The sequence below is a fragment of the Tamandua tetradactyla genome, chromosome 16 (genome assembly GCF_023851605.1).
Source record: "Tamandua tetradactyla isolate mTamTet1 chromosome 16, mTamTet1.pri, whole genome shotgun sequence".
NCBI classification, from domain to species: Eukaryota; Metazoa; Chordata; class Mammalia; order Pilosa; family Myrmecophagidae; genus Tamandua; species Tamandua tetradactyla.
Genome location: NC_135342.1, coordinates 76,700,539 through 76,726,408, shown reverse-complemented (window position 1 = coordinate 76,726,408; position 25,870 = coordinate 76,700,539). Strand labels below are relative to the sequence as shown.

The following is a 25,870-nucleotide window of genomic DNA, read 5'->3' as shown; positions in this document are numbered from 1 at the left end:
TATGGGTGAAATGTTACTCATATGTTTAGAGATTTGACAATGTTCTCACTGTGCATGTTTTATCCTAATACTGATCTGTGTGATGTTACACAACTGTATGATGTTGTTAATCATGGTTTGAGTTTTTCTTAGAAAAGGTTACAGATCATGGAACCAATCAAATTTATTTGTCAGTCATGTTACTTTGCTCTAGTGCTTCTCTAAAAGTACATGTGGTCAGCTATAAGTCAGAACTTCATCTTCAACCAAAAGGAATTTTAAAAGAGAAGCAAGACAAGTATATAAATTATGTTCTACTTGTTAAATTAACAAGATCCTGGTAAATGTGTGAAGGTGAAACAGCACAAAACTTCTGCTATGGTTTGTTATTGATGAGCCCAATATAAGTTGTGTCATATGTTTTATTTTTGAAAGTAGCTTCCTTTAGAAAATGCTTATTAAAAAATTAGGGCCTAGATAATAAAGCTTTTACAGCAGTCACATTTATTCCTAAACTTTAACTCTTCATTCTTAATTCTGAGATGCTTTACTCTGTATGTACAGCCTGGTAGTTCCCTGGAACTTTGGTTATCTATGTAACAATTATGACCCAAGTTAGAGTTCTCCAGCTCTGAAAGTCAGCATTGCCTCATACAGTAGCTGCTAAGGATGCTGAAAAAGAGATCAGACTTTAAACAGAGATGTGAATGAAGCTAATTTGGTTAGGACTAAGGTAAATCAGAATACAGGTTAAAAGATGATATTGTTTGTATTTTAAAACTTTAACTTCTGTATGAGACCAAAGGAAGAGATGTTTGCTTTAGCACACTATCTAATTTAACCTCTCTAGCCAGTTTGTTAAATAAATTATTACATGGAACCCAAAATAGGGAATAAAATCTTGATATTCCACACAAGTTAATGTAATACCCTGATGCATTTCAGAGTATTTTGGGCTGAAAAGTATCTGCAAAGTTCCTTGAGGGACTGGAAGAGAAACGTGGAACTATTTAACTTCTCCACCTGGGGAATGTCTGCTGTTCTCTTAAGCAATAGAGCCTCCCAATTTAATAAGCCATGTCCTTAATCTTGAGATTTGCCTTTATGAACCTTATTTCTGTGATGTCAAAGATACTTATAATTAATGGCTAAGAGTAACCCCCAGGGAACCTCTTATTACTCAGTTGTGACCTCTTTCTTTCTCTAAACCAAGCTCTGCAAATAAACTCATTACCTTCCCCCCTATATGGGACATGACTTCCAGGGGTGTAAATTTCCCTGGCAGTGTGGGTCATGACTCCCAGAGATGATCCTGGCCCTGGCAACATGGGATTGGTTGGCCAAAAGAGGGAAAAGAAATGGAACAAAATAAAGTTTCAATGGCTAAGAGATTTCAAATAGAGTTAAGAAGTCATTCTGGATGATCCTCTTATGTGAGTTTCAGCCAGATATTGCAAGTTGCCACAGTGTACCAAGCCCCAATTAACAATGTTTCCCAACACCCTAAAGAATACCCTGGGCTCTATCTAAGACTCTATAGTAGTTTTACTTGTTAAGTTTATGTTTTGAGACTTAACGCCTCCAGATTGTTCCTGTGCCAGATAAGCCCTGAAACACAGAAATACCGATGCCTCAAGAACAAACACCAGTTTCATTCCTCTACCCTGTCATGTTGATGCCTCTTTTCAGCATGAAGAATGTAGAACAGTCATCACCCAATATCCTTAAAGATTAAGAGGATTATCAAGTGAGAGGGAGGAATTATAACTGAGAAGTTAGGATTTAGAGGATGACTATCATGATTGAGACATTATAGAGATATTTCTTTTTACTTTCTGGTGTATTAGAACAGACAGAGCGAAATGCCTAAAGTCTCTGAACTGTAATCCAACTGCCTTGATCCCTGATAAAGATTATATAACTCTATAGCCTTTATCTTGTGATTGTAAAAACTTTGTGTCTGACCCTCACTTGTACCCATTTTATCTGGTTTCTCAACTTTAGAGTATTATGATCACAAAAGACAGCTCTCAGTGTTGATGAATGAAGGGCTTTGAGTCAGCCCAGAAATAACCTACCCCAATTCCAAAGCTACCTTGATAACCAAAGGTGGATCTAACCAAAATGTGTCTGCCTCACATGCACAGTAGCTTAAATTTTAACCTATAAATGACCTATACCTCATTAGAATACTAAAAATTACACCCATCATTTTATCAAGCCTGCCATTTTCTTATATACATTCTGTGACTATGCATGTAATCAGTCTGTACATGTGTAATAATTAGACCATCTCTAAACTTTCCACCTAGGGCCATTGTGCTCAGTATCCTAAAACCTACACATCTTTTGATATTATATAACTATCAGAATTATTGCAGCTTGGAGAGACAGACTTTTGGGCTGATAAGCCATCTAAGCTTCTGCTTCATGCTGAGGAATCCCTTCTTTCTCTCCTTGAAACTGTGGTGTCTGAGGAATTGATCATTTGACTGCACCAGGCAGGGAACCCACTGCTTTTTATTGATATCACCCCTACTAGACAGTGGGTTTCATGAGAACAGGGTCTGTGTCTCATTTTTTGTTTGTTTTGCTTAAATCACTGTGCATCAAATGCCTAGCTTAGTGCCTGGCACATTGCTTGTACTTAATAAATATTTGTCAGAGGAATGCAAGAAAGAACAAGTCTTTATCAAACGCTTTCTATGCAGCAGATGCCATGTCAGCTGTCAGGGAATTTAAACAGTAATTAATACTCACCCAGTTCCTGACCTTCAGACATAGTAACCCAGAATTCTTGTGGGTTGCTTTCACAGAGCAGTGACTAATGGGGACAGAGGATGGAAGAAAGGAAGACTTTTTGCCAAATGGAGAGCACAAACATGAACTTTCAGAATTTCCAGGTGAAAAGTAGCCCGACACCAACTGAGGCTTGAATGTCTTACCTCCTGTGAATGTGGGCCCATGGTCCTAGTCCATCTAAGAGCAGCACTGCCTCCAAGTCAGGGTTTCCCCCAGTTGAACTGAATTGTGTCTCCCAGCATTTTCCCATTCTTTTGTCTTAGAGCCATCTCTGAGGTAACCCTGCTTGGCCAGTGTCCCATGTCTGGCAAGCTTGCTCTCAGCTCTCCAAGGGGAGGGAGCAAATCAGATCAACTCATTCTCACTGGTGATGCCAATAGGCAACAGTGCTTCTTCCTTTTGCCATGATCATATGCTTCCTCTCCTTTATTCTCTTAAGGTGGTAAATTATATTTCTTGGTTTTCAATGTTGGACATTCCATTTTAGGAATAAACTTAACATATTTAAAATTTCATATTTTGTTGGGTTCAGTTTACTAATATTTTGCTTAGGGTTTTTGAAACTATGTTCATGAGTAAGATGGACCTATAATTTTCTTTTTTGCAATGTTATTAACTGGTTTGGTATCAAAAGGTTTTGCTGGTTTGGTATCAAAAGGTTTTGATAAAGTGAGCTGAGGAGGTTCACTTTTTTTTCTATTCTTTGGGAGAATTTACTTAATGTTGATGTTATTTCTTCCTTACTCTTTGGTAGAGTTCACTGATGAAGTTATCTGGATCTGGAATTTTCTTTGTGGAAAGATTTTAACAACAGAAAATTTTTAAATAGGTACATGACTATTTCAATTTTCTATTTCTTCTTGTGTCAATTCTGGTAAGTTGGATTTTTCTATACATTTTTGCCACTTTTCCATTTATTGGTATAAAGTTATTCATAATATACTCTTATGAGCTGTTTAATATTTGTTGGATCTATAAAGATATCCTCTTTTTTCTTCTTGGTATTGATTTTGGGGTCTTCTCTCTTTATCTCTTGATTAATCTCCCCAGAGGTTTGTCAGTTTTATTCGCTAACCGTCATCCTTTGGCTTGTTGATCCTCTCCATTGTATGTTTGTTCTCTTTGATCTTATTGGTATTCTTTTTCTAATCTGTTTCTTTTTAAAACATGTAAGGTCATATTTTTCTTTCTCAGTATGACTGAGTTGCATCCCCCAAGTCTAATTTGTAATATTTTTACTATTCAATGAAAAATATTTTACCATTTTGATATTTATTTTCTTTTGTTCAGTGGTTTATTTAGAAGAGTATTTTGTAATTTCCAAACATATAGAAAATGTTTGTGATATTTTATTACACTTTCTAATTTAAATTTACTATGATGAGAAAATATATTATGTGTGATTTTACTCCTTTGAAATAGCTTGAGTTTTGTTCTATGGCCTATCATATGGTTTATTTTTGTAAATGATCACAAGTACTCAAAAAGAATGTATATTCTCATTTCAGAGTATTTGGGGCAGAAAATAACAAAGTATTTGCAAAGTCCCTTTAGTGACTGGAAAAAATATGTGGTACTATTAAACTTCCCCACCTAGGTAATTCCTTTTATCCTCTTAAGCAATAGGGATACCCAATTTAATAAGCCAAGCCTTTGAGTTTGAGACTTGCCTTTATGAAACCTATGTCTGTAATGTCAAAGATAAGCCTACATATACTCCATGGCTAAGAATCACTCTTAGAGTACCTCTTTTATTGCTCAGATGTGGCCTCTCTTACTAAGCTAAGCTCTGCAAATAAATTAACCAACCTCCCACTACATAGGAAATGACTCTCAGGGGAATAAGTCTCCCTGGCAACATGGGACACGACTTCCAAGGATGAGTTTGTGTCTGGCATCATGAGATTGACAATGTCTTTCTTGACCAAAGAGAAATGAAACAAAATAAAGTTTCAAGTTGAGGGTATAAGAGGAAAAACTTCCCAACCCTCATAAAGGACATAAATATACAAGTCAAAGAAGCCCAAAGAACTCCAAACAGAATAAATTCAAATAGGCCTTCCCCAAGCCACATACTAACACATTGGTCAAATGTTGAAGAGAAGCAGAAAATCCTGAAAGTGGCAAGAGAAAAACAATCTACTACATACAAGGGGAGTCAAATAAGATTGAGTTCAGACTACTCAACTGGCACCCTGGAGGCAAGAAGGCAGTGGTATGATATATTCAAGATTCTGAAAGAGAAAGACTTCCAGCCAAGAACTCTGTACCCAGCCAAATTGTCCTTCAAAATTGAGGGAGAGATTAAAGTTTTCAAAGACAAAGAAGACCTGAAAGACTGTCAACAAGACACTGGCCCTACAAGAAATACTGAATGGAGTTCGGCTGGCTGAAAAAAAAAAAAGAAAGAAAGGAGAGGGAGTTCTGGAAGAAGGCACAGAATTAAAGAGTACCACTAATGATAATTTAAATAATACAAAGAGAAAGAGGGAAAAGAATATATAGTTCTGATAAATAAAATAAAAAGATAAGATGGTGGAATCAAGAAATGCCTTTACGGTAATAACTTTGAATGTTAAAGGACTAAACTTACCAATTAAAAGATACAGATTGGCAAAATGGATTGAGAAACATATTCAGCTATATAATGTTTACAAGAGATTCATCTTAGACACAAGCATACAAATAGATTGGAAGTGAAAGGATGGAAAAAGATTTTTCCACACAAGTTGTGACCAAAAGAAATTAGGAGTAGCTATACTAATGTTGGACAAAATAGACTTTAAATGTAAAGACATCATAAGGGACAAAGAAGGACACTATATACCAATTAAAGGATCGATTCACCAAGAAGATATAACAATCATAAATGTTTACACTTCCAATCAAGGAGCTCCAAAGTGCATGAGACAGACATTGGCAAAACTGAAGGGAGTGATAGATGATTCAACAATAATAGTAGGAGACTTCAATACACCACTCTCCTCTATAGATAAAACAACAAGACAGAAGATCAACAAGGAAATAGAGAAGTTAAATAACTTGATGAATGAGTTAGACCTAACAGACACATATAGGTCATTGCACTCCAAAGCACAAGGTTATACATTCTTCTCTAGTGCTCATGGAACATTCTCCCAGATAGATCATATGCTGGGGCACAAACTGGTCTTTATAAATCTAAACATATGGAAATTACTCAAAGCACTTTCTCTGATCACAGTGGAATGAAGATGGATCTCAATAAACATGAAAGAACAAGAACATTCACAAATATATGGAGATTACATAACACACTCTTAAACAATGAGTGGGTCAAAAATGAAATTGCTAGAGAAATCAGTAGCTATCTGGAAATCAATGAAAATGAGAATAGAACTTATCAGAACTTATGGGATGTGGCAAAGGCTGTGCTGAGAGGGAAATTTATTGCCTTAAATGCCTATATTAAAAAACAAGAAAGAGCAAAAATCAAGGACTAAACAGCAAACCTGGAGGAACTTAAGAAAGAACAGCAAACTAACCCCAAAGCAAATAGTAGAAGAAAAATAACAAAGATTAAAGCAGAGATACATGAATGGGAGAACCAAAAAACAATGGAAAGAATCAGTAAAATGAAAAGTTGGTTCTTTGAGGAATTCAATAAAATTGATGGGCCACTAGCAAGACTGAAAAGAAAAAAAGAAAGAAGATGGAAATTAACAAAATCAGAAATGAGAAGGGGTGCATTATAACAGACCCTGAATAAATAAAAGAAATCATAAGAGGATACTATGAACAACCACATGCCAAAAAATTAGACAACTTAGATGAAATGGACAAATTCCTGGAACATACACAAACAAGGTACACTGACTCAGGAAGAAATAGAAGATCTCAACAAACCAATCACAAGTAAAGAGATTCAATCAGTCATCAAAAATCTTCCTACAAAGAAAAGGAAGGGCCAAATGGCTTCACAAGGGAATTTTATAAAACATTCCAGAAGGAACTAACACCAATCCTGCTCAAACTTTTCCAAAAAATTGAGGAAAAAGGAACTCTACCTAACTCATTTTATGAAGCTAATATCATTTTAATACCAAAACCTGGTAAAGATGCTATAAGAAAGGAAAACTATAGGCCAATCTTCCTAATGAACATAGACGCAAAAATTCTCAATAAAATATTAGCAAATCGAATCCAACAGCACATTAAAAGAATTATACACCCTGACCTATTGGGGTTTATACCAGGAATGCAAGGATGGTTCAACACAAGAAAATCAATTAATGTAATACAGCACATTAACAAATTAAAAGGGAAAAGTCACATGATCGTCTTGATTGATGCTGAAAAAGCATTTGACAAAATGCTTTTCTGATAAAAAACCACTCCAAAAGATAGGAATCCAAGGTAACTACCTCAATATGATAAAGGGAATATATGAAAAACCGATAGCCAGCATCATATTCAATGAAGAGAGTCTTCTCCCTAAGATCAGGTACAAGGATACCCCACTTTCACCACTATTATTCAACATTGTGCTAGAAGTTCTAACTAGAGCAATCAGGCAGGACAAAGAAATAAAGGGCATCCAAGTTGGAAAGGAAGAAGTAAAACTCTCATTATCTGCAGATGATATGATACTCGGAAGATGCTGAGACATCTACAGCAAAGTTACTTGAGCTAATCAACACATTCAGCAAGGTGGTGGGACATAAAATTAATGTGCAAAAATCGGTAACATTTCCTTACACAAGCAATGACCTAGCTGAGGAGTCAGTTAAGGAAAAAATTCCATTCAAATAGCAACTAAAAGACTCAAATACTTAGGCATGAACTTAACTAAGGATGTAAAGAACTTTTACACCGAAAACTACATAACATTGCTAAAAGAAATCAAAGGTGATCTAAATAGGTGGAAAGACATTCATGGATAGGAAGACTAAATATAGTTAAGATGACAATTCTCCCCAAACTGATCATCAGATTCAACACAGTACCAATCAAAATTCCAACAACCTACTTTGAGGATTTGGAAAAGCTAACTACTAAATTCATCTGGAAGGGAAAGAGACCCAGAATACCTAAAAAGCATCATAAAAAAGAAGAACGCAGTGGGAGGAATAACACTCCTTGACTTTAAAACCTATTATAAAGCCACAGTGGCCAAAACAGCATGGTACTGGACAAAGAAGGAATCACTGACCAATGGAATCAAATTGAGAGTGCAGAAATAGACCACCAAATCTATGGTCAACTGATTTTTGACAAGGCCCCCAAATCCTCTGAACTGGAACAAAATAGTCTTTTCAATAATTGGGCATGGAAAAACTGGATGTCAATAGCCAAAAGAATGAAAGAGGACCCCTATCTTGTATGCTACACAAAAATTAACTCAAAGTGGATCAAACACCTAAATATAAGAACTAGCACCATAAAGCCTCTAGCAGAAAACGTAGGGAAACAACCTCAAGACCTAGTAATAGGAGGTAGCTTCCTATACTTTACACCCAAAGCACAAGCAACAAAAGAAAAAATAAATAAATGGGACCTCCTCAAAATCAAATGCTTCTGCACCTCAAAAGACTTTGTCAAAAAGGCGCAGGCGTAGCCAACTCAATGGGAGAAAATATTTAGAGATCACATATCAGACAAAGGTTTGATTTCTTGCATATACAAAGAAATCATACAACTCAACAACAAAAGGACAAACAATCCAATTATAAAATGGGCTAAAGATATGAATAGACATTTTTCTGAAGAGCAAATACAGATGACTCACAAGGACATGAAGACATGTTCATTTCCACTAGCTATAAGGGAAATGTAGATCAAGACTACAATGAGATACCACCTCACACCTAAAAGAATGGCTGCTATTAAACAAATAGGAAACTATAAAGTTTGGAGAGGATGTGGAGAAACTGGGACACTTATGCACTGCTGGTGGGAATGTATAATGGTGGAGCCGCTGTTTGGTGGTATTTTAGGATACTGAATATTGAATTGCCCTATGACCCAACAATAGCACTACTTGGTATATACCCAGAAGAGCAGAAAACAGTGATACAAACAGATATTTGCACACTAATGTTCACAGCAGCATTATTCACAATCGCCAAAGATAGAAACAAACCAAATGCTGATCAACAGATGAGTGGATCGATAAAATGTGATATATACATACAATGGAATATTATGTAGCAGTAGGACAAAATGACGTCCTGAAGCACATAAGATGGAAAAGCCATGAGGATATAATGCTGAGTGAAATTAGCCAGACACAAAAGGACAGATACTGCATGATTCCAGTTTTATGACCAGCATAAATGAATAATCAGAGGCTTATAATATGGAAGATAGGGGACTTAGAGAAACATAGAAGCAAGAGATGGGTGAACTGTTAGCTAATGAGGTTGAAGTCCAATGTAAGGGAATAGATAGGAGTGAAGGTGATTCCCCAGTGGGTCTAGAAGTAGTATTACCATATTTTTAAAATTAATTTTAGATTAAAAAATTATGACAACAAAGAAACACAAACATTCTTAATATATAATCATTCCATTCTACATATATAATAAGTAATTCACAATATCATCACATAGTTGCATATCCATCATCATGATCATTTCTTAGAACATTGCATCAATTCAGAAAAAGAAGTAAAAGACAACAGAAAAAGAAATAAAATGAAAACAGGAAAAAAAGTTATTATATATACCATACCCCTTACCCGTCCCTTTCATTGATCACTACCATTTCAAACTAAATTTATTTTAACACTTGTTTCCCTTATTATTTAATTTTATTCCATATGTTCTACTCATCTGTTGACAAGGTAGATTAAAGGAGCATCAGACACAAGGTTTTAACAATCACACAGTCACATTGTGAGAGCTTTATCATTATACAATCATCATCAAGAAACATGACTACTGGAACACAGCTCTACATTTTCAGGCAGTTCCCTCCAGCCTCTTCATTACATCTTGAATAACAAGGTGATATCTACTTAATGCATAAGAATAACCTCCATGATAGCCTCTCGACTCTGTTTGGAATCTCTCAGCCATTGACACTTTGTCTCCTTTCACTCTTCCCCCTTTTGGTCAAGAAGGTTTTCTCAATCCCTTCATGCTGAGTCTCTGCTCATTCTAGGATTTGTGTCCCACGTTGCCAGGAAGGTCCATACTCCTGGGAGTCATGTCCCACGTAGACAGGGGGAGGGTGGTGAGTTCGCTTGTTGTGTTGGCTGGAGAGAGAGAGGCCACATCTGAGCAACAAAAGAGACTCTCTTGGGGTGACTCTTAGGCCTAATTTTAAGTAGGCTTGACCTATCCTTTGTGGAGTTAAGTTTCATATGAACAAACCCCAAGACTTGGGGCCCAGTCTATAGCTTTGGTTGTCCACACTGCTTTTGAGAATATCAAGAATTCAAATTGGGGGGTTGAATTTTCCCACATTCTCACCATTCCCCAAAGGGGACTTTGCAAATGCTTTTCCACTCACTGATCAAATCACTCTGGGATTCATCAGGGCATCACTCTGGACAAACCAACAAAACCTCATGTCCTACTCAAGGTTCCATGTGCTTATGGTGTTCAACCAACTATCTACATAAGTTATATTAGGACATGCACTAGTCAAAATATAAATTTTGTGCTAAATAAGCATTTTTTTGCTTTAGTCTCACACATAAGTTGACATTTTCAAATATTAATTACCATCTATTTTTAGCACCCTGCAGTAATGACATTCTTTTGTTCTTCCTCATGAAAAACATTTTTTTAATTTGTACATTTAGTCACTATCATTATACACTCTAGGCATTCCTAGATTATACCATCTCAATCTTTATCATCTATTTTTCTTTGTGATTTCATTTATGCCTCCAGCCTTCCTCCCTCTATCATTCTCACATTCAACTTCATTCAGTGTTTTAACATAATTGTATTACAGTTAGGTGGTGTTGTGCTGTCCACTTCTGAGTTTTTATATTCAGTCCTGTTGCACAATCTGTATCCCTTCAGCTCCAATTACCCAATATCTTACCCTATTTCTATCTCCTGATGGTCTCTGTTACCAATGAAATATTCCAAGTTTGTTCACTAATGTCAGTTCATATCAGTGAGACCATACAATATTTGTCCTTTTGTTTTTGGCTAATCTCACTCAGCATAATGTCCTTAAGGTTCATGCATGCTGTTACATACTTCATAAGTTTATTCTGTCTTAAAGCTGCATAATATTCCATCATATATATATGCCACAGTTTGTTTAGCCACCATCTGTTGTTGGACATTTTGACTGTTTCCATCTCTTGGTAATTGTAAATAATGCTGCTATAAACATTGGTGTGCAAATGTCCATTTGTGTCCTTGCCCTCATGTCCTTTGAGTAGAGACAGCATATACATGGGTCCTGTTTTTTAACCCATTCTGCCAGTCTATGTCTTTTGATTGGGGAGTTTAATCCATTAACATTTAGTGTTATTACTGCATGGGTATTACTTTCTTCTACTATTTTACCTTCCGAATTTTATATGTCATATCTAATTTTCCTTCTTTTTACCTTTACTCATAGTCTTCCTTTCTACACTCTTCTCCACACCTCTCTCTTCTGTCTTTTCATATCTGTCTTTAGTGCTCCCTTTAGTATTTCTTGCAGAGCTGGTCTCTTGGTCACAAATTCTCTCAGTGATTTTTTTGTCTGAAAATGTTTTAATTTCTCCCTCATTTTTGAAGGGCAATTTTGCTGGATATAGAATTCTTGGTTGGCAGTTTTTCTCTTTTAATAATTTAAATATATCATTCCACTGTCTTCTCGCCTCCATGGTTTCTGCTGAGAGATCTACACATAGTCTTATTGGGCTTCCCTTGTATGTTATGGATTGCTTTTCTCTTGCTGCCTTCAAGATTTTCTCTTTCTCTTTGACCTCTGACATTCTGATTAGTAAATGTCTTGGAGTATGTCTATTTGGATCTATTCTCTTTGGGGTATGCTTCACTTCTTGGATCTGTAATTTTAAGCCTTTCATAAGAGTTGGGAAATTTTCAGTGATAATTTCCTCCATTAGTTTTTCTCCTTGTTTTCCCTTCTCTTCTCCTTCTGGGACACCCACAACATGTATATTCATGCGCTTCATATTGTTCTTCAATTCCCTGAGTCCCTGCTCATATTTTTCCATTTTTTCCCTATATTTTCTTTTTATTGTTGGATTTCAGATGTTCCATCCTCCAGTTCACTAATCCTATGTTCTGCCTCTCGAAATCTACCATTGTAGGTTTCCATTGTTTTTTTCATCTCCCCTACCATGCCTTTCATTCCCATAAGTTCTGTGATTTGTTTTTTCAGACTTTTGATTTTTTCTTTTTGTTCATACCTTTCCTTCTTTATATCCTCCCTCAATTCACTGATTTGGTTTTTGATGAGGTTTTCCATGTCTGTTCATATATTCTGAATTAATTGTTTCAGTTCCTGTAGCTCATTTGAATTGTTGGTTTATTCCTTTGACTGGGCCATATCTTCAATTTTCCTAGTGTGATTTGTTATTTTTTGCTGGCATCTAGGCATTTAATTACCTTAATTAGTTTATTCTGAAGATTGCTTTCATTTCTTTTACCTAGGGTTTCTTGCTGGATCAATTTGTTTTCTATCTCTTCTTTGACATTCAGTTCAGTTTTATCTAGACCTCTAGCTTAGGTTTTGTTTAACAGAGGAGAATTTTTCAGTTCTTGTTTTCTTGTTTCTTGCCCTGCTTGTATGGTGCCTTTCCCCCCACACTTAGGAGAATCTACTTAGGTATTATAGACCCCAGCCGGATTTTCCCAGACCAAACTGGCCTATTAGGAGGAAAGAGTTGCCTGCATCGGTTTTCCCTGAGGGTGAGACCCAGAAGGTTGAAAGACTTTCCTGTGAAGTCTCTGGACTCTGTTTTTCTTATCCTGCCCAGTATGTGGTGCTTGTCTGCCTGCAGGTCCCACCAGCATAAGATGATGCGGTACCTTTAACTTTGGCTGACTCTCCCTGCTGGGGGCGTGGTGGAGACAGAGGAGAGGTTGTAGGCTGATTTTAATGGCTTCAAATTACCAAGCCCTGGTGTATGAATTCCTTGAGGGAGGGATTCCACCTGAGTTGGGCTTCACCCCTCCCCTGGAGAGGGCACAGGCTCCAGACAAGCCCTTAAACAAGCTTGTTTCTGCCTATGCCTGGGGCAATTGCAGCCTGAGAAGTCCTGCCACTTTGTCCAAAGGCAGTCAAGCCTTTGTAGAAACATAGCCACAAAAACCTCTGCTTCCTTTTTTTTTTCTTTTTCCATCAGCCCTGCCTCCTCAGCACCGGGGCAAAAATCAGCGACCTCCTTTTTGACCAGGTTCACCTGAGCTGGGGGCCTATTTTTAGTAGTCAGAATTTGTTAATTAATTCCACAACTGGAGTTTAGTTGGGTTCAGCCCCTGCTGCTGGTCAAGTCTCTTTCCTTTCCCCTCTGGGAAGCAGCCTGTGGGGGAGGGTGCCAGCCACCACGGCTTGGGGAACTCATGGTTCTGGGGGGGGCTCGCAGGTGGTCCAGCTGGTCCAGACTTGTGTACGCTGTGTGTCCGGTTACTGACGTGGCCCCAGGAGCTGTTCTGAACTGTTTCTGGTTATTTAGTAGTTTTTCTGGAGGACAAACTAAAATGCACACATTGTTAAGATGCCATTTTGGCCCAAAAGACAATATTACCATATTGAAGATGAACAAGAGTGAAAGGGGTTGTATCGACCTACATGTCCCACTGACTCACACTAGAAACATGAATGAGTTCTCATAAAAATTAATTCAAAGATATAATTCTTATACAAAATGTGTTGAAGTCCAGGGCACAGGGAGAAAACTGCTAGTGCATTCTATGAGCTATGTTCAAAAGGAAACCATCAGCACAATCACAGCAACAGCAGAGGTAAATAATGGGGAGAGGGACAAGAGTTAAGAGGAGGTTTAGATTTCCTCTTTGGCAAGGGTGTGGTTATTGGTTTTCTGTCTCTTGGTAACAACGAAATTATCTAAAATTGAGAATGCTGATGGACTTTGGACTTTGGGCCTTCTACGTGATGCCCGATGAATGCAGGTGGCTGAAGGATGCACAGATGGAGAAGTAGGTTGGCAAATGATGGTGTATACTTATGAACAAAGGCTGTGCTGCTACAAAAAGGAACAATGTCATGAGGTATGCAACGATGTGAATGAATATGTGGGATATTTGGTGAGACAAAATAAGCTAGAACCAAAAAAAACAACGATGGTATGGTCATCTTTATAAAATGCTTATAAGAAAACAGGGGCCTAGATTGTAAGCTTTAGAGCAGACACTTAAGTTTGGAGTGGTGATTATTATTTCTGGATTTTGAGAGGCTGTTTTATATATGTAACCTGATATTTAGAGATAAGAATAAAGCTCAATAGGTTGGAGTTAAACTAATTCAGAACATAGGGGTAACAACTCTGGAGGTTGCTCTTATACAAGCTTCAGAAAGCCCTTGCTACCTATAATAACCTACCAACCCCCAGCCAAGACCATTCCAGCCAATCCTAAAGAACATCTAGGGCAATATATAAGATTCCATTAGGTTCCAGGCACTAGAGTAACTTTCCAGAAACCTACAACCTCCAGATGGGTCCCTAGTCCAGGTAAGTCCTGAAACCTAGCCCAGCCTCTCCAGAACATCAAATAGTTCCATCTCCCTACCCCATATTAGTGACATCCCCTTCTAATAAAAAATTTAGAATTAACATAGCCCAAACAGCCCCAAAGAGAGGTATGGAAAGATCAAAGGTGATGGTGAAATTATACATAGGACTGCAACTACACAATGGAGGTAGAGAAGAGTTTTCCTGGAATATAGGAGATTCCTTAGGGCGCTTTTAGTACTACCATGCCCTGTGATTAAAATCAACCCAATCCAAGCAGGGCTACCAATGGCTCTGGAACTTCAGGAATGAAGGTTTGGGTCACCCCACCAGGCAAAGAACCACGGCCAGCTGAAGTGCTTGCTGAGGGTAAAGGGAACATGGAATGGGTAGTGGAAGAAGGTAGTGATAAATATGAACTACAGCCACGTGATCAGTTACAGAAATGAGGACTGTAATACCATTTTGTTCCTCTTATACTATTTAAGTTGTAAGATATCAAGTTTAAGAATGAATATTACCCAAGGACTTGCACCCTATTTCGGAGAGATTTAATGTGTTTCCAGTTAAATGCAGGATAGTTGAGTATTGTTAAGTGAGAGGAAAAAAATGTGTTTCTTGTTGTTTTCTATTTAGAAATTAGGTATGGTTTCAGGTGATAATTATAGCTGCTAAGCTGACACGGGTGGACCGTCATGGTCAGGTTCATGCGTCAACTTGGACAGGTGGTGGTACCTGTTTGTCTGGTTGGCAAGTGCTGGCCTGTCTGTGCTATGTGGACATTTCGTAGAATTAGATCATGATCACATCAGCTGCACCCACAGATTATTCCATTTGTAATCATCAGGGGGAATGTCTTATTTAATGAATGATGCTTGATCTAATCACTGGAAGCTTTTTTAAAGGAGGATTCAGAAGAGACAGGCTCTTTTCCTGCTTTGGTCAGTGAGCCTCTCCTGTGGAGTTCATCCAGACCCTCCATTGGAATCATCAGCTTCACAGCCTGCCTTACAGATTTTGGACTCTGTGTTCCCACAGTTATGTGAGACACTTTTATAAATTTTATATTTATGAATATTTCTTGTTGATTCTGTTTCTCTAGAGAACCCTAACTAATACATCCATCCTCACCCATCTCTGGCTTAAACCATTTCAGTACTTTCATCTTCTTATCTCCAGTGACCTTTATCTGAACTCCGAAACTGACCACCCACCCTTGGGTTCCACCCTGGATCTTGCACCACAAGAATTTGAAGCACCATCTACTCAGGTCCTGTGCTTTGGTACCACCTCTCCTACAGTTTGGCAACCTCATCGAGGCCATTAACCCCCTTACATTTTCACAGTCCATCAACCCCATCCTATCTTTCCTAACCTTCTTAACCTGATGTAATACGTGGTCTATAATTATTATTTCTTAACAAATACCTACTATTTCTGTGCTGCTTGGTTTAGCTTGGGTTCTCTGAAAACAGAGTTTGAAATAAAAACTCAGTTACAAGTAGTTTATTTGGGACAGTGCAAGGATGCATTTTAGAATTGGCCATCTCTAGAGCTGTCTGGTACCGGATCCCACAGGACCTTCTAAGGAGCCATATGAAATGTGTCTTGGTCTATCCAACCAGGAGACAAAATTGGAAAGCAGTTATCCATCACCCTCTTTTAGTCAGTGGAAGCCCCATAGTCATTAACCACCCCATCCTTCCAGACAATTTCAAGCCTGAGAGCCAAGAATTTTCTTTCTTTGGGGTCTTTGCATGAGCTAAATCCTCTCCTCCAGAGAGTCTTCCCCTTCCTTACACATATTGTGCCTTTCTTCTAATTTTCCCAGTCTCTTCTTAAATGGTATCCTTTCAGAGAGAATGCCTCTAATTACCCAATTAAAACAGTCTCGACCATCCCACCCAACCCACACACTTATCATAGAGTCCTGTTAATTTTCTATATTGTATTTATCACAAATTATAAATTTTTCCTTATTTCTTAACAAATGTAGCATAAAAACTTGCTTCGCAGTATCCTCAGCCCTTTTCACATGTCTAACCCATGTAAGATTGTTGAATCAATTTGTCAATTAATGAAGGGTAGATGCAAATTGAGTGGCCATGCTCCCCAGAGGAAAGGGACAGATAAGACTGAGTCCTGGACCAGTGGATGGTAGTTCTACCTAGAAGCAGGGAGAGCCAAGGGATTTGTCCACTAGCCAAAGAAAGTAGTCCAAACATACCCTTTGGGTTTAGAGCAGCTATTTAAAAGAAGAAAAAAAAAGCTGTCTGGGCTAGAGGAGAATCTCCAGGGATCAGGGAAGAAGGGAGGGGATTCTGTTCAACTAGGCAGCATATGCCCAATCCTGGGACTGGCTGGGCCTTGAGGGGTAGGTGGCTCTGCATGGGGACTGAGAAGGTATCTGCTACCCTACTGACCCACATGTGGCCTTTTCCTCCCAAGCCCACTCCTCCAGCTCTATAAGAATCCGACCATCCTCCATATGGTTATCATGGGAGATTTCGGCCCTGAGATCTTTATCATGAAAGCCAGCATGTAGCTGAGGCCCTGAGTAGACTTTCATACTTTCATACAGAAGTTCTAATATCTCTGGAAAGTCCTGAGTTGTTAGGGGAACTTGAGAACTATGATAGAGATGGAGAAGAGTTGAGGGGAGACCAGCTCCAGACACCTTAAAGTTATAGGAAGGTGGAGGGCATGCATCTCGCTTGTTATAGACTACAGTATGGGAATTCTATCCCAAATAGGAATTGAGGCAAAGGAGACACACCCTGGTCTCCCTACTTTGAATATTTTGTGATGTCCTTCCACCAACAGAAGGGAGACCTCGCACTTCCTTCCACATGGGCCAGCCAAGCCAGAGGAACCATTCTGTCGATGCAGTCATGACAACGTGTCCTCTGGAAACAGTTCTTAAATGTGGTCTAGAGGGAGTGCTCACTTTTCATTGGCCCATGGTGAAATGGCAATTATCAAAAAGGGAAATGTACTGATTTTTATAAGACCAAATTAATTTAATTTAAAGAACTGTCTTCAGAGATTATTGCCTTGTTCTTTTTGGTATTAAATATCTTTTTTGTTCATGAAATAGTGGTAATAGGGTTTCACAGTTGCATTGTTGAGGCTATTTTAATGCCTATATTTGGCAAAACAAAAAGTTGACAAGCCTATGGGTCTCCCCAAATTTGTCTGAAATTTTAGCGGCGTTCAAAATTCAAAAATATGGGACCCCCACTAACATACAACATGGTGTATTTGAGTCACATCAATCAGTGTCTGAATTCTAATTCTGCTACCTAACTGATTGTTTAAACTGCCCTCTCTGCACCACAGCCATCATATGAGTTATAAGGATAATCTATGTAAATAGCCTGGCATTTCATAGTTCCCAACAGCAGCCCTTATCACAAGAAATTTTTTGATCCTTACAAATCTCCCCCAGTGTAATTCTTTCCATTTCTGTCCCTAATTCTTTGGGACTTCAAAAATGAGAAATAGGTGCTGAAAGCAACTTTAGCATTGCTTCTTTTCTGTACTCATGATTTCCAGGCCAAAGATTCACAGAAGGAAGCAAACTTACATCTGTGTCTCCAGAAGAGAGATTAAATCAAGGATTTGTCTATTAAAAAGAAGACATGTCAAAATTTGGAAGCACAGCTGAATACCAAAAGTGAATGAGACCATAAGCCAGATGTTCCAGGAACTTCTTTTCCATTTTTTTTTTTTGCCTGAAGGAAAAGTTTAAGTTCATAAAGAAAACAATGAGCAGAAATTGCTGTTGCAAAATTGTTCGTGGTTATTTAAAATTAGCCCATTTGTGAATAATCAAAGATGTGCACAATGATTTATAGAGAGAGTTGTTTATTCCAGTGTTATTTATCATGCATAAAATGTAGAAACATCTCAAATGGCTTACCATAAGAGATTTGTTATATAAATTACAGTACTTTCATTTGATGGACTGCTATATAGCCATTAAAAATCATGTTGTTGAAGAATATTAAACAACTCAAGAAAATGTTAGCAATATTTTTCAGGCAAGAAGAAAAGGTTATAAAATAAAATATATAGTCTGATCATATCATGCCATGGATCATATCCTGGATGATGGCTAGATTATGGAGAGATGGTTGGGTGAATGGATGGATAAATAGATGGATAGGCATATACAACAAAACAACAGCAATGCATACCCTTAGTCCTCACTGCAACAAGCGGAGGCACAGTCTATAATTCCACTAATATTGTAAATTGGCCAGACACTGGGATGGAATCCAGAAGAATGTACAAAAAGTCTACATTGGGTGCTATGTACCAAGCCTCAGTATCCACAGAGAAGAGAATTCTGGAATGACTCTCCTCTCCTACACAGCTCCCCCGATCCCCTAACTCCCCACTGGGGAGGATCTGGCTCTCTTCAGCCACCCCCCAGGGCCACCCCTATGAGGGGCAGGAAATCTTTCCCTGGTGTTTATTTTCCTTCCTTCCACTCTCCCAAGGACCTGTGGCCCCTGTTGTGTCTTTGGTTCCCACCCCATCCCTTGCATGGCCCCACTGCTTATCATCCTTTGACTCAAGGCTCTATCTTGGCTTCATCTGCTTCTATAGGACTTAAGGGAGCAATGCAGGGGCAACATGCCTCTGGACCCTGGAGGTGAGAAGGCAGCACTGCAGTCTGCCTTCAGGATTGATGGTCTAGAAGATCATAAAAGCTTGCAGACTTCCAGGATTAACTTGCTGGCACTCTGGTGTTCCTCCAGTTGGGAGGCCATTATGAAAACATGAAGAGATGGCGGTGGAAGGAATGTAAACAGAGAATCAATCTGAAAGACTTTGCAAAGTGAAATCAATCTGACATGAGAACCGAGGGGGAAAAAATGGAGGTGTCACAATGGTGAGGCCAATGGCAGGTATCACTACATACAGAAATCTACTTTCCACACATGCTTAATTTAAGATAGACCATCCCCATAAGAACATCCCAGAGGAAAGTTCATGTATGTTTGGAAGCCATCCGCTTAGGGCTGAGAATTTAAGCAAAGAGTACTGAAGAGTTCTTTTAGGAAAAAGATGTAGATGTAGAAGAAAAAAATTACTGGAGGTTGAATCATGGATTTTACCCACTGAGGAATAGGAAGGAGAATACAGAGGAGCCACTAAAAATAGAGAAGGAGGAAGGCAGAAAGGAGAAGAAGCAGGAGATGACAGAGCAGAGCATACATATAGAGTGGAGTGTTCTGTTAGTTAAGGGATAAAGCACTGTACAGGAAAAGGAGGTCAGCAACATTGTTAGTGACAGAGAAATTCAAATAGATGACAATGGGGATGGGGAGTTATTTGATAAATGGAGAATCTTAACAAATAATAAATTCTAATTTGTCTTACATAACTGAATTCCCAATGAAACATCAGTGCAAAATTGCATTTGGCATCATATAATGAACTCCTAACATTCATGGTACTGCTTTTACTTCTGTAGATGCATCTGAATAGGATGCACATCACTCTCCAAGGAACATCACCTGAATGTTCTTTACAGACAAAGAGGAATAAAGAAGAAGGGAAAAAAGGAACTTCAGCTGAGTACTGTGCACCACCCAGTAATATTACAATGTACCACCACGGTCTCTGAGGGAGGAAAACTATGGGGTATGCTGTAACTTAGGTAAATTCCCACTAATTATTGATACATGTGTAATTGGAGTGACTAAAATGATCCTAGCATAAACTTACCCTAGCTATTAAAAGAGAGACAAAATGTGGTAATTTGATCGTGAAAAGTTGATTCTGAATTTTCAGTGCTGCTAATTAAAAACCACTTATTAGAACCTCACTTTCCTTCCTGGGTATATACTTTTCTATCCTTGCCCCAAGACAGGAAGGTGGGAGGAAGGTCTACGGACAAAGACTTCATGCTGACATAGAGGAGCAAAAGAATTTTGTTTATTTTTCTAAAGTGATAAATCCTAAACCCATATGGATTTTGACATCCATCACACACGTCCTTGGACATGGTCAGGGTGATAGACCATCATGCCCTCTCCCATTCAAATAACATTGAAATAGAATGAAACTGACATCATTACATGTATAATCTTTTTATTACACCAGTTTTATTGAAATATATTTTACACATTCATTTAAAGTGTAAAATTAAAGGTTTTTAGTGCATTCACAGAGTTGTGCAACTATCACAACATTTCATCACCCCAAACGAAATCCCATATCCGTACCAGAGAGTCTCCATTTTACCCCAGCTCCTCTGCCCCAGCCCCTGGCAATGACCAGTCAAGTTCCTGTCTGTAGAGCTCTGTCCATTCTGAACATATCATATATAAATATAATCGTATGAAATGTGATGCTTTTACATCTGGCTTCTTTCTCTTATAATGTTTGCAAGGTTCAGCCATCCTAGCATGCATCAGCACTCCATTCTATTTTATGGCAGAATAATATTCCTTTTATGGATTTGTTACATTTTTAATCCAGTCATCTGCTGATGGACATACGGGTTGCTTCCTTTCTTAATAATGCTGTTATGGACATTTGTCTACAATTTCTGCATGTGTAACCTTAAATCTGATCTATAACAAGACCAGCTAATACTGCCCAGGGGGTGTCTGTGGATAACACAGTCATTATCTCATGTCATCTGTCCAGTACCCCAATGCAAAACCAGGATTCAATCCTACAGTGACATGGATCAAAAATCCATGCTCTTAATCTTGTTATATTTCCTCTAAGTCTAAAGGCTAGAAAAGATAAGTCATTCATAAAATTCAATTTAACTACTCTACCATAAGTAAGCTGTTAGTTAGAACATCTCTTAGCTAATCATGCTTCCTGGAGGAATTATTTCTAGGGCCAGAAAGAGTTGCCTCAAAATGTATCAGGACAGGCCCTCCTTCTCCCCTCTCTTTCTCCGCAGGCCCGCCGCGTGGCGCCCACGCCCCGCAGCAGCCGACCCGCCCGCCCTCCTTCTCCCCTCTCTTTCTCAGCCGGCCCGCCGCGCGGCGCCCATGCCCCGCAGCAGCCAACCCGCCCGCCCTCCTTCTCCCCCCTCCTCCCTCTCCTGCTCCAGCCGCTCTCCAACCACCACGGTGCCCTCTTACCCCGCCTTCACCGGCTCCTCCACCACCAGACTCTACAGCCTTGCCGCCCTCACCTTTCCTCCTCCAGAACAGCTACTGGGGGAGTGGAGATAATACAGAGCAGCTCCCGGAGCCACGAGGGAGAGCAAAGGGACGGCGTACCCCATCCTGGAACGGCTGACTATCTGGGAGAACCAGCTCCGATGAGATCACCAAGGGGCACGGGCTTTCCTGGGTGGGACGGCAAGCGACCGGAGTCCCTCCCTTCCACCTTCCCAGGACAGCTGGTAGAATTGGACAGGCGGTCCCCTTAGGCCGCGGCGGCTGGTGCCCCCACCACACGAGGCCCCCCGGAGCAACTGGGATAGTTGGGTCGGGGATCCCCAGACTGCGGAGAACGGTGACCAGGGGATCCCTTCCAAGCACGTGACTCCCCCGTCGGCTGGGAGTGGTGCACTCTCCCGGTTTGCGACAGCTGGCGCCCTCCCGCCACGCTTGGTGCCCCGGGCCGACTAGCTAATTCGGCCGGACGCTCTCCCGTGCTGCGGCAGCCAGCGACCCTCCCCGCATTCGGAACCCCGGGCCGGCTGGCATTCTTCCAAGACGCTTCGGCTGCCGGGCCTCCCCTACGGCGAGAGTTTTCCAGAGTTAAAGGACCCACAGCAACTTTCGCTGGTGGAACCCGTAGACAAACGTGTGCCATGAGCGCCACCTACTGGGTAGGATAAGAAAAACAGAACCCAGAGATTGCACAGAAAAATCTTCCAATTCTGGGTGTGGGGTCGAACACCCAGGGAAATCTGACTAAATGCCCAGACGCCAGCAGAAGATAACGGATCACGCTCAGAAAATTGAACATATGGCCCAGTCAAACGAAGAAACCAATAGTTCAAATGAGATACAGGAGCTGAGACAACTAATGCTGAATATACGAACAGAAATGAAAAACCTCTTCAAAAACGAAATCGATAAATTGAGGGAGGACATGAAGAAGACATGGGCTGAACATAAAGAAGAAATAGAAAAACTGAAAAAACAAATCACAGAAGTTATGGAAGTGAAAGATAAAGTAGAAAAGATGGAAAAAACAATGGATACCTACAACGACAGATTTAAAGAAACAGAAGATAGAATTAGTGATTTGGAGGATGAAACATCTGAATTCCAAAAAGAAACAGAAACTATCCGGAAAAGAATGGAAAAATTTGAACAAGGTATCAGGGAACCCAAGGACAATGTGAACCGTACAAATATTCGTGTAGTGGTTATCCCAGAAGGAGAAGAGAAGGGAAAAGGAGGAGAAAAACTAATGGAAGAAATTATCACTGAAAATTTCCCAACTCTTATGAAAGACCTAAAATTACAGATCCAAGAAGTGCAGCGCACCCCAAAGAGATTAGACACAAATAGGCGTTCCCCAAGACACTTATTAGTTAGAATGTCAGAGGTCAAAGAGAAAGAGAGGATCTTGAAAGCAGCGAGAGAAAAACAATCCGTCACATACAAGGGAAACCCAATAAGACTATGTGTAGATTTCTCAGCAGAAACCATGGAAGCTAGAAGACAGTGGGATGATATATTTAAGTTACTAAAAGAGAAAAACTGCCAGCCAAGACTCCTATATCCAGCAAAATTGTCCTTCAAAAATGAGGGAGAAATTAAAACATTCTCAGACAAAAAGTCACTAAGAGAATTTGTGACCAAGAGACCAGCTCTGCAAGAAATACTAAAGGAAGCACTAGAGTCAGAACCGAAAAGACAGAAGAGAGAGACATGGAGAAAAGTGTAGAAAGAAGGAAAGTCAGATATGATATATAGAATACAAAAGGCAAAATGGTAGAGGAAAATATTATCCAAACAGTAATAACTCTAAATGTTAATGGACTGAATTCCCCAATCAAAAGACATAGACTGGCAGAATGGATTAAAAAACAGGATCCTTCTATATGCTGTCTACAGGAAACACATCTTAGACCTAAAGATAAATATAGGTTGAAAGTGAAAGGTTGGGAAAAGATATTTCATGCAAATAACAACCAGAAAAGAGCAGGAGTGGCTATACTAATATCCAACAAGTTAGACTTCAAATGTAAAACAGTTAAAAGAGACAAAGAAGGACACTATATACTATTAAAAGGAACAATTAAGCAAGAAGACATAACAATCATAAATATTTACGCACCGAACCAGAATGCCCCAAAATACGTGAGGAATACACTGCAAACACTGAAAAGGGAAATAGACACATATACCATAATAGTTGGAGACTTCAATTCACCACTCTCATCAATGGACAGAACATCTACACAGAGGATCAATAAAGAAATAGAGAACCTGAATATTACTATAAATGAGCTTGACTTAACAGACATTTATAGGACATTACATCCCACAACAGCAGGATACACCTTTTTTTCAAGTGCTCATGGATCATTCTCAAAGATAGACCATATGCTGGGTCACAAAGCAAGTCTTAACAAACTTAAAAATATTGAAATCATACACAACACTTTCTCGGATCATAAAGGAATGAAGTTGGAAATCAATAATAGGCGGAGTGCCAGAAAATTCATAAATACATGGAGGCTCAACAACACACTCTTTTTTTTTTTTTTTTTTTTTTTTTTTAGAAAGACAGAGAAGGAAGGAAGGATGGAAGGAAGGAAGGGAGGAAGAAAGGGAAACATCTTTAAACATTTTTCTTATTTTATTATATTTTGTTTGTTTGTTTGTTTTTTACATGGGCTGGGGCCGGGAATCGAACGGGGTCCTCCGGCATGGCAGGCAAGCACTCTTGCCCACTGAGCCACCGCGGCCCGCCCAACAACACACTCTTAAACAACAAGTGGGTCAAAGAAGAAATTGCAAGAGAAATTAGTAAATACCTAGAGGCAAATGAAAATGAAGACACAACATATCAAAACTTATGGGATGCAGCAAAGGCAGTGCTAAGAGGGAAATTTATTGCCCTAAATGCCTTTATCAGAAAAGAAGAAAAGGCAAAAATTCAGGAATTAACTGTCCACTTGGAAGAACTGGAGAAAGAACAGCAAACTAATCCCAAAGCAAGCAAAAGGAAAGAAATAACAAAGATTAGAGCAGAAATAAATGAAATTGAAAACATGAAAACAATAGAGAAAATCAATAAGACCAGAAGTTGGTTCTATGAGAAAATCAACAAGATTGATGGGCCCTTAGCAAGATTGACAAAAAGAAGAAGAGAGAGGATGCAAATAAATAGGATTAGAAATGAAAGAGGAGACATAACTACTGACCTCACAGAAATAAAGGAGGTAATAACAGGATACTATGAACAACTTTACGCTAATAAATACAACAATTTAGAAGAAATGGACAGGTTCCTGGAAAGACATGAACAACCAACTTTGACTCAAGAAGAAATAGACGACCTCAACAAACCAATCACAAGTAAAGAGATTGAATTAGTTATTCAAAAGCTCCCTAAAAAGAAAAGTCCAGGACCAGACGGCTTCACATGTGAATTCTATCAAACATTTCAGAAAGAATTAGTACCTACTCTCCTCAAACTGTTCAACATAATCGAAGTGGAGGGAAAACTACCTAATTCATTCTATGAAGCCAACATCACCCTCATACCAAAACCAGGCAAAGATATTACAAAAAAAGAAAACTACAGACCAATCTCTCTAATGAATACAGATGCAAAAATTCTCAATAAAATTCTAGCAAATCGTATCCAACAACACATTAAAAGAATTATACATCATGACCAAGTAGGATTCATCCCAGGTATGCAAGGATGGTTCAACATAAGAAAATCAATTAATGTAATACACCATATCAACAAATCAAAGCAGAAAAATCACATGATCATCTCAATTGATGCAGAGAAGGCATTTGACAAGATTCAACATCCTTTCCTGCTGAAAACACTTCAAAACATAGGAATACAAGGGAACTTCCTTAAAATGATAGAGGGAATATATGAAAAACCCACAGCTAATATCATCCTCAATGGGGAAAAATTGAAAACTTTCCCCCTAAGATCAGGAACAAGACAAGGATGTCCACTATCACCACTATTATTCAACATTGTGTTGGAAGTTCTAGCCAGAGCAATTAGGCAAGAAAAAGAAATGCAAGGCATCAAAATTGGAAAGGAAGAAGTAAAACTATCACTGTTTGCAGACGATATGATACTATATGTAGAAAACCCAGAAAAATCCACAACAAAATTACTAGAGCTAATAAATGAGTACAGCAAAGTAGCAGGCTACAAGATCAACATTCAAAAATCTGTAGCTTTTCTATACACTAGAAATGAACAAGCTGAGGCGGAAATCAAGAAACGAATCCC

At 38.9% G+C, this 25,870-nt stretch overlaps 1 protein-coding gene across 2 annotated transcripts in view; it reads left to right on the top strand.

The window, feature by feature from the left end:
• Positions 1-599: 599 nt before the first annotated feature.
• Positions 600-25,870, top strand: part of SDR42E1 (short chain dehydrogenase/reductase family 42E, member 1) — a 69,517-nt gene continuing 44,246 nt past the window's right edge. For both annotated transcript variants that reach the window (XM_077133136.1, XM_077133131.1), the window contains exons 1-2: positions 600-712; positions 2,796-2,882. The gene's annotated coding sequence lies outside the window, so the exon portion shown is untranslated. The remainder of the gene's footprint in view (positions 713-2,795; positions 2,883-25,870) is intronic.